The 13,574-nt window shown below is 64.0% G+C and overlaps 1 long non-coding RNA gene across 1 annotated transcript; it reads left to right on the top strand.

The window, feature by feature from the left end:
- The first annotated feature begins 3,152 nt into the window (after nt 1-3,152).
- LOC146766207 (uncharacterized) lies at nt 3,153-12,815 on the top strand. The gene is made up of 2 exons (XR_014958351.1): nt 3,153-3,322; nt 10,641-12,815. It is a non-coding gene; the product is annotated as an uncharacterized LOC146766207 (long non-coding RNA).
- The last annotated feature ends 759 nt before the right edge of the window (nt 12,816-13,574 follow it).

Raw genomic sequence — 13,574 nt, forward strand, 5'->3', positions numbered from 1 at the left:
CCATTCCCAGCTCCCCATTCCCTGCTCCCCTTTCCCTGCTCCCCATTCCAGCTCCCCATTCCAACTCCCCTTTCCCAGCTCCGCATTCCCAGCTCCCCATTCCCAGCTCCCCATTCCAGCTCCCCATTCCAACTCCCCTTTCCCAGCTCCCCATTCCCTGCTCCCCTTTCCCTGCTCCCCATTCCCTGCTCCCCATTCCAGCTCCCCATTCCAACTCCCCTTTCCCAGCTCCGCATTCCCAGCTCCCCATTCCCAGCTCCCCATTCCCTGCTCCCCATTCCCTGCTCCCCTTTCCCTGCTCCCCATTCCCAGCTCCCCTTTCCCAGCTCCCCATTCCGTGCCTCTGTGTGCTGCAGTCCAGGGGGGGAAGGATTTCCAGAGCAGCCCTGGCCCATCCTGAAGGTCACCTCCAGATCTGCTGCAGCCCAGCTCGCCATTCATCACTGTCCTGCCCTGCCAGGGGCGAGGGAGCAGGGGCTGTAATGAAATATGGGCTGAGAAATGCCCTCCTGCCCTCCAGCAGCCCCCTCTGACGTTGGGCAGCAGATGAAAAGGTTCTAAATGTGGTGTGTTTGGATGTTAACAGGGCTTGGAGGAGAAGGGTTTCTCCTCTTAGCACGTGCCAGGCTCTTGGGAAGGTGGGAGCAGCCCAGGGGCTCCCTCTCCATCAGTGCCCTGTGGCACCATGCCCTGTGCAGGCAGTGGTGCCCTCCCCACCTGCCTGGACAGAGCTGTCGCTGCCACTTGACCCCTGCCTGCCCCTACACCCAGCCAGAGAGGCGGGAGGTCAGTGAGAGGTGGGAAAAAATGTCATTTTAGTGGAGATACTGAAACTGAGTGTGTGGTGAGGAAGGATGGCTGGGCAGCATCTTAGTGAAGGAGTAACAAAAACAAACCCGCGCCAAGGAATCCTGCTTTGCCCCAAATGTTTTTCTTATGGAGTTGTAATAAGACAAGAGCTGTAAAGATAGTAACCTCCTAAACATTACCTTATTAAGGCTTCTCAGAAACCACAGGGCACGACCCCTCCGGGTCATGGAACAAGAGCTCAGCATCCAGCGAACAAACAGAGGCTAACGTTACATTTTTCACTTCATTTAGGGAACCTGGTTTCTAATTATAGTGTTTGTTTAATGGCAGCCCCTGGTTGTGCCTCACTCAAAGCCAGCCCTCCGAGAGCAGAGGCAGAGGGGAGTGGGAGGGCTGGGAGAGCTCCCTGCTGGCTCCCAGGGCACGGCGTGGGCATTGAGCTGGGGACAGAAGGGACTGGAAGCAGTGAGGGAGGGTCAGTGCCCAGGGAGAGCCCCACGTGCCCTGGGGATGTCCCACAGGTGCTGTCCCAGCTCAGGGCCCACCAGCAAGGTGCTCAGCAGCAGGGGAAGGGTGGAGCTGCCGTGGGATGTGCTCTGTGCCATCCCCATGGCAGCTCAGGCAGCCTGGGCTCATCTCTGCCCTGCTGGGAGCTGCTCCTGGGCCCTGGTAAAACCCGTGCTGCCAGGGGCCACTGCACCTCTGTGTGTGCAGCAATTCCAAAATGGGCTGGGTTTGTTCCTGAGCAGCCCTTGGGAAGTGTTTCATATTCCAGGTGCCTCGCAGGTGGCTCTGGCTCCTCGGAGGCCACCGGGTGCCTCTCCCTGGCAGATCCAGGCACTGCTGCTGCCATCCCTGCTCTCCTGGCAGGTGCTGTGCCCAGGCTGGCTCCCTGCTTCTCCTTTCCTGCAGCTGGCAGCTCCCTCTGGGATGAGGGATGTCCCAGGAGTGCTGAGGGGATGTTCAGTGGCTCGGGTGCTGAGGTGGTGCCAAAGTCCAGGGAGAGCCTCAGGGATGCCAAGCACTCCACACCATCCCTGTGCAAAGCCTGGCATGATGGCAGAGAGGCCTTGGCCCTGGTTTTGGGGCTCTCCCAACCAGCTCAGGGGTCTGAGGATGGTGGGAGCCCTCTCTGGGATGTGTTTCTGCTGGAAGTCCTGCCCTGCCTGACTCCTACTCCACACCTGTCCCCAGCGAGGTTATAGCAACCCCTGTGCCTGTGCATAGCCCAGGAGCAGCCTCCTGCCCACAAAGCAGGACACTGATGGACACGAGAGCCCAGAACCAGCTCCGTGCTCCCCCAGGGAACGTCACCACCTTGGGAAACCAGACTTGAAGCTGGCAGTGTCTCCCTGGCTCTCCCTCGGGAATTTCATGTAGCAGAGGCTGCTCCTGCTGCTCCAGAGCTGAGCTCTGTGCTGGATTCACACACTGCAGGGACAAATGGACAAACCCCGTCCTGCCATGCCGGGGGCTGATGGAGCAGGGCATGAAGGTGCTCAGTGCTGACTGTTCCTCACCCCAGCTGCCAAGCCTTGCTCATCGTTGGGCCCCAGTGCTGGCTGGAGGCCGTACATGGACTCACTCAGGTCCACACATGGCTGGGATGGGCTGGACCGGTGATGGAGCTCCCACACAGGCTCCCCACAGCTCTGGGACTGGGAAAGACCCACGTGCAGCCAGCCCCACAGCTTCACCACCAGCACCCCACGGGGGTCCCAGCCCTGGGCACGCTCAGGGACCTCACCCCGCACTCCCAGCAGAGCCCCAGGGCTGCTGCAAGGCTTTTTCTCCCAGGCCAGGCGGAGTTTTTCAAAGCATGGCAGCCACGGCACCCCTCCAGCCAGGCTGGGCAGCAAATCTGCTTCCTCACAGCCCCCCAGCCCCGCTGCACCCCCTCGCCACGGGCCGTGGGATGCGCGTCCCCCCCGTGCACGACGCCGGGAGGAGGAAGCGAGTTATTCAGTTATTCAGTTATTCCAAACAACTTTCTCCGGCCGGGATGGCCCCGGTTCCCAGGCACGGCCTTGGCCGCTCTCCTCCCCCTCGCTTCCCCCAGCCCTCCTTCCCTGCGCTCCCCCTCTCCGCCTTAATGACTTCCACATGGGCCTCTGGCGGCCCCAGCCAAGCCTCCCAGCATTGTCTGAAATCTCCAAATTTAGAAGAAATATGAAAATTGTCAAGCGGCCCTTCCTTAGGGGGTAAAAGCAGCGCCGGGCCCGGCGGCGGCGCGGGCTCCACGTGACGAACCCCCAGCCAATGGATCCCCACGGCACCCCCGGCAGCGCTGCCCGCCGCGGCCTGGCCTCCCCCGCCAGCTCATATAAGGTAAAAAGAAAAAGCTTTTCCCAACTTCCGAGCAGCCTGCGAGCAGTTTTGCACCCAGGGCTGCCATGCCGGCCGCTTCAAAAAGGCCCGCGCGGCCTCGCCGAGGCGCCGCTGGCGGGCTGGGCCGTGGCACCGCCAGGTGCCGGGCACGTGGCCGTGTCCCCGCGGTGGCCCAGGGTGGCAGGTAGGTGGCCAGGGCACGGCCGGGCGTGCGGGGCACTGCGGATGGGGAGGTCGGCGAGGGGTGCCCGGCGGTGCGGTGGTGCGCTGGCACGGCCTCCTGCCAGCCCAGCCCAGGGTGCCCAGCCCGGCAGCTCGGGGAGCGCCTGGAGGTGAGAGCAGCACGGCCGCCAGCAGGGAGATGTGCTGGGCAAGGAGGTGGCGAGGGGTGGCCAAAACCTCCTCTGGGTTAGGGGATGCTGGCAAAGGGGTTCCCCAAAATCTGTCCCTATAGCTCCGTCCCGGTGCGGCTCGCCCCACGTTTCAATGTGGGGACGGACCCTCCCGGGGCCGAGGGAGGAATTGCTGTCTGCTCTGTGGATGTCTGGCATGGAAATTCGGGAAGGCGGAGGTGAGCCGGGGAGGGTGGGCTCCTCACACCGCAGGGACATGGAAATGGAGCCCCTGCTTGGCTCCTGTGCTGCCGCCACTTTTGGGGAGCTGGGGAGGGCGTGGGGCTGGGGCTCAGAGCTGGAGGTGTGCAGGGTGCTGGAGCCGCCGTTCCCAGCACTCACGCCGATGGGGAGCATCCTGCTGCCCTTGACTTTTGGGAGAATCCCGCTGCCCTTGGCTTTTGGGAGAATCCCGCTGCCCTTGGCTTTTGGGAGAATCCTGCTGTCCATGGTTTTTGGGAGCATCCTGCTGCCCACGGCTTTTGGGAGAATCCTGCTGCCCTCATTTCTTTGGGAGCGTCCTGCTGCCCACAGTTTTTTGGGAGAATCCTGGTGCCCTCAGCTTTTGGGGAGAATCCTGCTGCCTGCGGTTTTTGGGAGCATCCTGCTGCCATCATTTCTTTGGGAGCATCCTGCTACCCACAGTTTTTGGGAGCATCCTGGTGCCCACATTTCTTTGGGAGCATCCTGCTGCCCTAATTTCTTTGGGAGCACCCTGCTGCCCTCATTTCTTTGGGAGAATCCTGCTGCCCTTGGCTTTTGGGAGAATCCTGCTGCCCGTGGCCTTTAGGAACACCCTGCTGCCCACAGTTTTTTGGGAGAATCCTGCTGCCCACATTTCTTTGGAAGCACTCTGCTGCCCACATTTTTTGGGAGCATCCTGCTGCCCGCAGTCCTTTGGGAGCATCCTGGTGCAGGGGAGGGCACAGGGAGGGCAGCAGGTGATGGCCTGCAGGGCTGATGGCCTTGCAGGGGCTCCCCGGGTGGTGCCTCCTCCCTCGGGGCAGCCTCTGTGGGCTTTAGGGCTGGCTCTGGCACTGGCTGTCCCCTCGTTGTGGGTCACCTGGGGACACTGTGCCCGCTGGCTGCAAGGTGCCGTGTCCTCCTGCTCCTTCCTCTGCAGGGACAACTGCCCGGTGTTATTTGGGTCCAGCCAGGGCACAGTGCCATCCCTGGGGTCCGGGCTCTGTGTCCCTCTGCAGTGGGACAGTGACAGTGACCAGGGCAGCCACGGTCCCAGTCTGTCCCCGCTCTGCTGTTCCTCAAGGGCTTCCTGCTGCTCTGGGGAAGCTGCAGCGTCCTGGCACTGGCACGCTGCACACGAGTTGTGTCCCCATCCCCTGGCAATGTCCCTGGCACGGGGCTGTCCTGCCTGTGCCCAGCCTGGCTCCCCAGACCCCGGGCACCATCCAGGGAGCCTCACAAAGGACAGTGGAACTGCCTCCCCACTGCCAGCCAGTGGGAGAGAAATCAGCTTCCAACAAACACAGGGGACACCTCCACCAGAGATTTCAGCAGGAATTTCAGCAGGAATTCAGGAAAGGCTGTGTCCAGACAGGCTGCAGCTCTGGGTAGAGTGGCAGACTGTGGAAATGGATTTGTAGAGAGCAGCATTTCCCTCCACACTTACCAAGAGACAGCCTGCAGATTATTCAGATCCCTTTTTTATTTCTTGGTCTCTTTTTCTGTCCAAGAACAACCCTTGTCCCTGATCAGGTTTTTCTGAGGCTTGTTTCTCCACAGCCCCCAGGTAACCTGCCCTTGCTCTTCCCTGGCATCCTCCTCCTCCTCTCCTGGGGCTGAGTGGGGAGAGCCAGCGCTCGGTGCCTGGTGGATCCTCCTGCAGCGGCTCCTGGAGAGCAGGGCTGGGGTGGGCTTCTCCCTCAGCCCATGGCACTGCTGCCACCCGGGCAGTGACAGCTCTGGTGGCCGTGGCACTGCTGTGACAGCTCTGGTGGCCGTGGCACTGCTGTCTCCTGGTCAGTGACAGCTCTGCTTATGACACTGCTGTGACAGCTCTGGTGACCATGACACTGCTGCCACCTGGGCAGTGACAGCTCTGGTGGCCGTGGCACTGCTGTGACAGCTCTGGTGGCCGTGGCACTGCTGTCTCCTGGTCAGTGACAGCTCTGGCCATGGCGAGTGTTGTGCCATGCCAAGGCAGGGTGCTGGGCAGTGGCGTGGCACAGACAGCAGCACAGGCAGCACAGGGGCTGTGCCAGGCTGGGGACCTGGCTGTCCCCAGGGCAGCACCTGAGCCTGTGCAGGGCTCAGCAATGAGGCGAGAGGCTGAAATCTGAGCTCTGGGGCTGTTTCACCATGCCCTGACCTTGGCTGGGAGCGCAGAGGAGCGATGGGAGCAGATCCTGCCCGGGGAGGGCTCAGCCGGGGCGGGTGAAGCCCAGGGCACATCCTGGGGGTGCTGGGGGTGCTCGCTGCTCCTGACCCCCAAACCCCTCTGCCTGCCCGGACTGTGAGTGCTCACAGGGCTCATCCCAGCCCTGGCTCCGTGCCTGGCTGGTGGGAATGTGCTGTGTGCCCACTCTGGGGGTGCTGGGTGGGGGATCTGGGGCAGTGTGTGCCCAGCAGCACCCGCCAGCCAGGCACTGGGAGGGCACAGGGGAGGAGGGTCTCCTCCTCCTGTCGTAGCCCCCAAAGGGGTCACTGGCTGGGAGATGCTGGTGCTTGCCCAGCCCTGGGGGTGCCCCATCTCTCAGGCTTAGGGCAGGGACAGAGGGACAGACGCTGGCATGGGCATGGAGACAGACCCCAGGCAGAGGCAGTGCCGGGGCTGAAGCTGCGTTTTGGACAAGCTGGGATGGTCGTGCTGTCCGTGGGGAGGGGGGCTTGGAGGGCTGGCAGGCCCATGGGAGAGCCCTGTGCCCCCACTGTGTGCTGCCAGCTGGGGAGGTGACAGACGTGTGTGGTCACCCTGCCCAGGCTCTGCTTGAGGTGACACATCCAGGCAGGAGCTTCTGAGCAGCAGCATCCTCCCTGTCCCGCGTCCCTGAAAGCTGCTGTGTGCCGTGCTGGGGCTGCAGGGGATGGCCAAGCTGCAGGAGGTCCTGGGGGTGCTGCCCAGGGCTCTGCCAGCCCTGCAGGGTGGCACCAGTGCCACCCGCCCCAGCGCATCTCAGCCGTGTTGGGGTGGGCTGTGGCAGTGCCAGGGTGTGCTGGCAGTGCCAGGGTGTGCTGGCAGGGACTGGGATGTGCTGGCAGGGACTGGGATGTGCTGGCAGTGCTGCAGGCTTCCCCCCGGGCCAGCAGCATCCCTGGGGCTGGCTGGTGCTGTTGTCTTTGCCCTGAGCTGCTGTCCCCTCTCTGCAGGGACACCCCTGCCTTGGTGGCAGCGCTGTGTCTCCCTGGGCTGAGCTCTGTCGGGATGCACGAGGGGTGGCAGCAGCCAGGGCTGGGCATGGGGCTGTGGGTCTGGCGTGCCACATGTGGGTCTGGTGTGTCACACGTGGGTCTGGTGTGTCACACGTGGGTCTGGCAGATGCCCCACAGTGGCCAGCAGGTCCCCCTGGTCTCGCTGTGGGGCCGGCTCAGTGGCCACTGGTGCTTAGATCAGCGTCCCTCTGCCAGCTGGGCCTTTTTAACTGGGGTCCCTCGCTGCAGATTTGTCTTTTGTTTTTTCCCTCTCCCTTCCCAACCTTATTTTTTAAGTTTCACTTTGATTCGTCCCCACCTCCAACCCCACAGTTCCTGCCGCAGGCTCTGCACTGCCTGTTACACCAGTCCTGCTGCAACTTCCCTGCTCCCTGTTTTTCCACACCTCATCTCCCGAGTGCTGGGAACTGGAGCCATTTAGGGCTTTTGATTTTACATATTTTATTGCTCAGATGGCTGGGCAGCAAGCAGGGCTGGGCAAGCTGTGGGAGGGATGTGAATGACAACCTGCAGGGATAAGGTGACAGAACGGAGAAGCAGCCAAAGTTGTGACAGCTCAAGGAGCACTCCATGGCTGTGCCTCTGCCCCAGGAGGCAGCTCCAGCAACTTCTGGGAAGCTCCTGCATGCCCACCATGCCAGCGGTGCCATCAGGAGCCCTGGGGTGGGGAGCAGAGCCCGGGGGCCAGCAGGATGCTGGAGCAGCCTCGCTGCGCTGCTTGGGAACAGCGTCCGTGGGGAGCTCTGGGTTCCCACCAGCCCGTCCAGCCCGGTGACAGTGACGTGCTGGCCTGTCCCCTCTGGGACCTCACCCCGAACCACTTCCTGCAGGCCGGGAATGTGCCGGGTAAACAAAGTGGGGAGGCTCTGCCGGGCTGGGCTCCCACGCTCCGCGTGCCCCGGACCGGCCACGGCCCCGGTGCCACCCCCGTGCCCCAAAACACCCTCCAGGGCTGGGCTGGGCAGCGGGCACGGGGCTGGGCACGGGGAGGACAGCAGCCGGGGGTGATGGGGAGATGGGGACCCGAGGGCTGGCAGCAGCGGGGACGAGCTGAGGCCGTGGGAATGGCAGTGACCACGCTCCTGTGTGGCTCTTCTGGAGCTTCCATGGCCTCTCCCAGCCACGGCTCCCTGTTCTGCTGCTCCTCCCCTCCTGGAGGCTCCTCACCCCAGGCCAGGATCTGCAGCTGGAGGGTTGCAGCCCCTCAGCACAGCGCTGGCACCGGTGGCTCTGCATGGCAGAGCTGGGCACAGCGGTGGCCAGGCAGGGACAGCGGGGTCAGCGCCCTGCCCTGGGGTGACAGAGAGGTGGCACGGGCCTCGTTTGCCCCTGGGCTCCCTCCAGCCATCCATGCCATGCCATGCCATGCCACGCCACGCCACCACCAGCAGAGCAGCGTGTGCAGGATCCCAGTTCTGCAGAGACACCAAACTCGGTGATTTCTCCCCGGCTCCGGCCCCACAAAGCAGATGCGCTCTCCCCTCTGCACCCATCCCCTGCTCGCAGCCCCCCAAACCTGCTCCTTTGTTCTTGGCATTGTAATTCATCCCAGCAAAACCCCGAGAGCCGGAGCAGCATCCCCCTGGGCCCCCTTGGCTCGTCCCCAGCAGGGGAGATGGGGGGAGATGGGGGCCGCTCGGGCTCCAAATCTGCCTTTTTGACCATAAAAGGGCAGGCACGCAGCCCCGGCAGGAGGATGGGAAAGGGAAGGCAGAGCTATTTATAGCTGAGCATCAGGACCTCAGCCTGAACTCAGGGTTAATCAGCCTGTGACCAGATTAGGATCTCCCCTGGCCCCTCCATTTTCTCATAAACCTTTGATTTAATACCAGTGCTGGCGAGGGAGGGAGGGAGGAAAGGAGAGGGGAGGCACCTCTCCTCCACAGGGGCCACCGTGCTCGGTGGGGGACGGGATGGAGATGCTGGCAGGGCTGGAAGACCCCAGTGGGAAGGAGCATTGGGGCTGTCCTGGCACCAGCTGGTGCTGCAGGGTGCCAGGGAGCAGCATCCCTGTGTGATCACTGCCTGCAGGCACCCAACAGGCAGCAGGAGCTGCCCTGGGGTCAGCCCCTTAAATTCCTGGAGCTGAGTGAGTCCTTGCAGCACCTTCTCCTCCACGATCCCAGTGCTCAGCACCCAGGAGGGGCGTCAGAGGGGGTTCTCGGGCAGGATTTACCTTGCCTGGTGCAGCCACCAGGGCTGTTTGGGAAGCTGATGGATTCAAGCTGGTCTGGGGCAGGGATGGGGTTCTGGTGGCTGGTGGAGATCAGGATTTTGGGGGCCAGGAGGACGGGAAAGGCCACTGGAATGGGGTTGAGCATCACCCAGTGCCTTCCACCCTCCCGAGAGCGGGGAGCTGCTCGCAGCAGAACCCCCCTGGCCGGGGGGCTCGGGCGTCCCTGAGGAGCCCCAGCCTGGCCTGGCAGGGCTGGGGAATTTGAAGGAGGAACAAATCCCAAGTGCTATTAAAAAAGGACATTTCCTGCAGCGGAGGCCTGCCTGGAGAGGGGAAAGGGCGCTGTGTTGTAACCACGGGGAGGGCCGAGCTCTGACTCAGCCCAGCGCTGCCGGGAGCAGCTCGGGGTGGCCACGGAGCTCTCGAGCACTCGCCCACTCCTGCTCCTGTGGCATCAGCAGCAGGGGACAACCAGGGACACAGCCTGGGACAGCCAGGGACACGGCCTGGGACAGCCAGGGACACGGCCTGGGACAGCGAGGCTGGAGGTGAGCGATGGGTCGGGGCAGGGGCAGTGCCAGCAGAGCTGCTGTGACCACAGAGGGTGCCAGGGGAGCGTCCTGGCCATGCACATCACGCCCTGGGCACCTCTGGCCGTCGTGACCGTGGGGACGTGGCAGTGGCTGCTGGGTGCCCGGCGCTGGCAGGAGCACGCTCCGGCCATTTGTCATTCCGCATCCTCCCGAACCCGCGTGGGTGCCAGCACCCATCACGAGTGAGAGGAGCAGCCTGGGGCTCTCCTGGCTCGGGGGACACTGCTGTCCCCACACGGAGGTGCCCAGCAGCCACCTGAGCGTGGGGACCACGGCACGCCGGCGGCAGTCGTCCTTCCTTGGGAATTTGGGAGCAAACCGCCAGCGGAATCGAGGGGGACAGGGCAGGCCCCATTTTGGGGACGCTGCAGGAGGAGCGGGGTGTCTGTGTGTCCTGACAGCCTCTCTCGGGCAGGGCTGTGCACGGGACAGTCCTGTCTGTCCCCAGGGCTGCCTGCTGGGGCAGATGCTGTGCCTCCATCCCCGCGGGATGCGCAGCCCGGCGCGTTCCTCCAGCCTTTCTCTCTCTCTCGGCGTTTCTTCCCCCAGCACCGCCCCGGGGATGGCAGCTCAGCTCTCCCAGCCCCACACCACAGGGCAGGCGAGGCTCTGTCCCCTCTCTTCCCACCAGGGGATGGTGGCAGGGGGAGGACAGGGCCATCCCCAGGCTCCGTGCACACCTGGGGGACCTGGAAGTCACTCCCAGGAGAGGAGACGTGTCCCACACCTGTGGGCTCTGGGCAAACGTGGCTTTGAGCAACAAAGGGAGGATTTGGAGTGATGGTTGTAGGTTTGTTGTGTGCACAGAGCTGCTGGCACTGCTGTCCTCGGGCCCAGGGGGTGCTGAGCACCCAAAGGAGCCCCGCAGCAGCTGCCCAGGACAGGACCCAGAGCTTGTGGCTGCACACTCAGCTCTTCACGCTCTGCTGACCCATGCTCTGTGTTCTACAGGCTCAGCTGAGGCTGTCCCTGGGGATTTGAAGCTGCTGCACACACGAGAGGATGGTACAGCCCCCGAGAGGGCCACCACGAGAGATGGCAGAGCTGATGTGCCACCACAAGAGACGACAGAGCTGATGTGCCACCACGAGAGACGACAGAGCTGATGTGCCACCACGAGAGATGACAGAGCTGATGTGCCACCACGAGAGACGACAGAGCTGATGTGCCACCACGCTGCCACACAGCCACCACCACGGGCCCTTTCCTGGGCACAGGCAGGGACAGGCCATGGGCTGGTGTTCCCCTGCCAGTCATGCAAGGGGGGCTGGAGCCCAGGGATGTATTCCAGGGGATGGAGCCCAGGGATGGAGCCCAGGGATGGATCCCAGGGACAGGACCCCAGAGCTGGATCCCAGGGCACACTGCAGTGCCACCCATCCCTCCTGCAGAACGCACTGCAGCCCCTCCCTGGGGACGTGCAGGGCCCGGCAGAGGCTCTGCAAAGGCAGGAGGGTCCCTGCAGCACCTCCCTGCCTTGGCTCCCTGTGGCAAAGGCAGGAGGGTCCCTGCAGCACCTCCCTGCCTTGGCTCCCTGTGGCTGCTGTCACACTTGGCCAGGGCTGGTACAGACACAGCCCCGTGCTGGCCAAGGCTGCCCCAAACCCTCGTTCCTGAGAATGGCTGCTGCACTCTCGGGGCTCCACAGGGCTCTTTTCCCCGCTCTTTCCCCCCAGAGAAGGAGGGCAGAGTGGGGAGCACAGCCCAGGGCAGGGTGGTTCTGTCCCGGCTGCTGCGCGTGGCCGGGGGCCGGGCCGGATGCAGGGGCTCAGGCAGAGATGCAGCATCTGCTTCTCATCAGGCTGCTGGGGCTGCTGGGCTCTGATGGATGGTCTGTTTATCAGCTCCAGCCCTGCTCAGGATGTTAGTGTTCGCCTGGGAAAGATATTTTTGGGCTCGGCCGCTCCCTCCATCCTCCCTCGCCTGCTGCTTCCCCCCGGATCTCGGCTCTCCAGGCCAGGTGGGCTGAAGCTGTCCAGACCCAAGGGAGGGGATCCACGCAGCTTCTGTCCCACAGCCCCTGGTTCTTGCCCTCGGGAAGGGCTGGGCTGGGCTCTGCCAGCCTGGGGACGCATCAGGCCAAGGTCTGAGCTCGGGAAGCCGAGGTGGTGGCCAGCTGCAGGCTCTGCTGGGGACGGGGACAAGGGTGGGAGGGACAGCAGGAGCTTTCACACATCCTCATCCCCAGGGTGGGGAAGGGGCAGGGAGGGGATGTGCTGTGTGGCACCCACACCGTCCTGTTCACCCCCCGTCACCCTCACCCTCTTGCCCAGCTCCTGGGGAGATAGATTTGGGATTTAGAGGCAGCCCCACCACTTACCCATCCCCTGGCTGTCCCTGCTGGGGCCAGGCTGAGCTACCCAGCCCTGGCCTGCTGTGCCACCACGCTGGGGACACCCACGGGGCGCTGGGGACACCCACGGGGGGCTGGGGACACCTCTGTGCCTGTCCCCAGCCACGGCCACGCAGCCAGGGCAGCAGGACACGTCCATGTCTCCCAGCCCAAGGTGCAGTGCTGCATCTCTGGTCAGTTGGGAGTCTGAGATGAAGCACTGTAGCTCGGGAAGGGAGGAACTGCGCAGCCTGGGCACCCCCAGCCAGGACAGGGGACACAGGGAGAGCTGGGCCCTGCCTGCAGGAAAAGGGCTCATCCCAGAGCTCCCGGCAGAGAGCAAGGAGGGACGAAGGGTGGGGAGGCTTTCCTTGCAGCCCTGTGAGGTCTCAGGACCCCCAGCCCGGCGCTGGGCACCGGCAGGAGGGGTCCCCCAGAGATGGAGGGATGGTGGCACAGCAGGCGCACGGAGCCCGGACGGCGGCGAGGACGCGGACCTGGGTCGCCGTGTCCTCAGGGTCCAGTTTTCCCAGGAATCCCTTAGGCACGTGGATGGGGATTCCTGGAAATACTGTTCTTGGGGCCACGGCTCGGCAGCACATCCCCAGGGAGCCCCGGCCTGCGGAGGAGCCGGGAACGGAGGTACCGGGAGGGCTGGGGGCGAGGGGAGCCCCCACGGGGGTGACGGATGTCCCGTGGGTCACCACCCCTGCCAGGGGACGTGGCTGGGGGCAGGAGGCCTCACGGTGCTGCCCTGCCTGGGCACCAGGGTCAATAAAGGTCTCCTCTCCTGAGTGAGTGTCCTGGCCGGTCCTTTGGGCTGGGAGCTGAGGGGAGCTGCCAGCACGGCGTGGGGCAGAAAGGAGGGGCAGGAAGGTGTGGGGCACAGCCCTGGGGGCTGCAGAGTCCCCCCATTCCCAGCCCAGCTCCTGCAGAGGGGACGCTGGTGTGTGATGCTGCAGGGCACTGAGGCACCGTGGGCAGCCCCTGCCTGGGGATGGGCTGGGGGCTCTCCCTGCAGCCCCCCGGGACCCTGCACTGATCCCTGCCTGGGGATGGGCTGGGGGCTCTCCCTGCAGCCCCCCGGGCACCCTGCACTGATCCCTCCTGGCCCTGATCCCTGCCCGCACCCAGTGCTGGATGGAGGCAGAAGAATTCCAGAACCGTTTCTCTTGGAAAAGCCCTCCCAGATCGAATCCAACCTCTGCCCCATCCCCATCCTGTCCCCTGCCCAGAGTACCCAGTGCCACCTCCAGCCCTTCCTGGGACACCCCAGGGATGGGATCCAAACCTCCCTGGGCAGTTCCAGTGCCTGAGCTCCCTTTCCATGGGGAAATTCCTGCTGATGCCCACCCTGAGCCTGCCCTGGCCCAGCAGGCAGGTGCCAGGTACGGGCTGGGCAGGCCGGCAGGTGGCACTGGTGGCTCGATGGGAGCAGCCCTGCCCTGCCCATGCCATGCCATGCCATGCCATGCCATGCCATGCCATCCCATCCCATCCCATCCCGGGACAGGGACCAGGGTCATGGGACAGGGACATGGGACCAGGACAGT

This window comes from Lonchura striata, chromosome 13 (assembly GCF_050655825.1).
Source record: "Lonchura striata isolate lonStrDom1 chromosome 13, ASM5065582v1, whole genome shotgun sequence".
Lineage (NCBI taxonomy): Eukaryota > Metazoa > Chordata > Aves > Passeriformes > Estrildidae > Lonchura > Lonchura striata.